The sequence below is a fragment of the Schistosoma mansoni genome (assembly GCF_000237925.1).
Source record: "Schistosoma mansoni, WGS project CABG00000000 data, supercontig 0013, strain Puerto Rico, whole genome shotgun sequence".
NCBI lineage: Eukaryota > Metazoa > Platyhelminthes > Trematoda > Strigeidida > Schistosomatidae > Schistosoma > Schistosoma mansoni.
This window is the reverse complement of record NW_017386025.1, coordinates 1,991,360-1,993,401: the sequence shown is the minus strand read 5'-3', so window position 1 is coordinate 1,993,401 and position 2,042 is coordinate 1,991,360. Positions and strand designations below refer to the sequence as shown.

The 2,042-nt window shown below is 32.4% G+C and overlaps 1 non-coding gene across 1 annotated transcript; it reads right to left on the bottom strand.

The window, feature by feature from the left end:
- Positions 1 to 1,346: 1,346 nt before the first annotated feature.
- Positions 1,347 to 1,412, bottom strand: Smp_tRNA_02329_Gln_TTG.1.1. The gene has a single exon. It is a non-coding gene (tRNA).
- Between the last annotated feature and the right edge of the window lie 630 nt (positions 1,413 to 2,042).

The following is a 2,042-nucleotide window of genomic DNA, read 5'->3' as shown; positions in this document are numbered from 1 at the left end:
CTGAATTTGCATTATGATTATGGTGTTAATGCCCATCTCGTGCTTCTCATTTTATTGGTTTCCTCTTGCTACACCGATCTGAAGTGTGGTAACTTAGACGGATGCGAACTCAGGTGAGATCCAAAGTTGATAACGATTGACTGACTGACTTAATTCTATTTTGGTTTATTCATAGCGTTCTTATTCTTGCTAAAATCATGACGACGGGAAGAAATGAAATTCGTTTTCGTATGTAAACTAACCATGTAGTTCATTATCACACTATTTCACTGAACATCTTCGATATAAATGACAAATTTATTTTTGCAGTACATATATACTAATTCAGTTGGCTGATGTTCCTATCTTCTGAAAACTCTTCCTTCAGAATTTTGGGATAGGTCCTGTGAGAGAATCATCCTTTTGTTTACCTCAACATTTCTTTTTACAAATCAAGTGACTCGTAATAAAAATAGAATCGTTTGAAAATCTGATTAACTACGAGAAACACCAGTGTTGGCAATGTAATTTTTGAATAACTTAGATTTCGTCCAATTAATTATTGATATACCGATTAACCCATGTTAGCTGGTGGCATTCATATAATGAAGATAATTTACTAATCACTGTAAGCTAAATCCTAAACATGTACACTGCTAATGAACATGATCTCATGTAGTATTTCACCTTTACTAATTAAGAATAACGAGACGTATTTTATCGGTATGACTAGTGTTTAACTATTCAATTTGTTTATCGTTATATTTTCACATGTTTCCACTTGGTCAATCCACAAACTAACCTGTTTATGCATAGTTTTGATAATATCATAACTGAAATATCTACTCTATACTTCCATACATTTCTAGAAACTCTTAAACACTGACAATGTAATGATCATAGACTACGCAAAAAGACATCAAACAAATCATATTCTCTAGTTAATCGCCTCAATTTGTCACTTTACACGATGCGGAGGTAAATTTGATAAATTTCAAGAGGTTATTGATATGGTGATGAAAGATTTGTATAATAGTAGTGTCAATAACCTATGACATTGATTTCCTTTACTAATCGTCTATGATATTTGGTCACAGTGTAAGAAATGGTAATCATACCAGTTTATAACAGTTGATCATATACCATTTTATTTAATGACATTGTATTTGTATATTTATTCTATAAAACATTGATTAATTAATGTCAACTACCATTCTGGACAAAAACCATCATATAAAAAATCAGTATATTCAGAAATTAAGTTTTGATTTGCAAAGATGGATAGTGGCTAGCAGTGGAATCTAGGACGCGCGCTTCGTCCTATTTGGGACTCGTCAGCTGGATGTACCTGCATCTCAGAGTTGATGTTCACTCTGGGACTCGAACCCAGTACCCTCGCTTCAAACGCCATCGCGTTATCCACTCGGCCACTGAGTCCTGATAGCCACTTACTACTGACTGACCAGTCGCAGTCCTAACAAATCGATGGGAAGATTCAAACAAACAATACTAAATGAATTTAAGTTTTGATTTATTATAGGTGTTGGATAAATTCTAAAATGTCTTTGTGTCTTACGGCTTTCTAGAACTGAATATAAAAACCTTTCCCAGATTGAACAACCAATATGCTACTTCAAAAAAATTTTTATTTTTCAAAACATTTAGATAAGTGTCAATATGATCTGATCTCCTTAGTTATGTTTAATGAAAATGTTCAGTGTAGTTAAGGTGAACAGACTTTCATTAAAACATATAACTCACAGACATATGAGAAATAGTACTGATTTTAAAATACTGAGGAAATCTCAGAGTGGGAAACTTGTAAAGAAACATTATAGGTATAAAAATGTATCAATAATACTAATTACTTTAGTGACTATTGCCATGAAGCTAGCTATACACATAATCTAATCAGTGCTATTTATGACTATTCTGATGTATCAACGTTTTTCATTTTCTTTTTTATCTCCTAATAAACAGGATAAATTAGGAAATAACAAGACTGTAAATTAACTCATCTTAGTTCATTCGATTGACTGAGATACGATACGTGTCCGTGAATA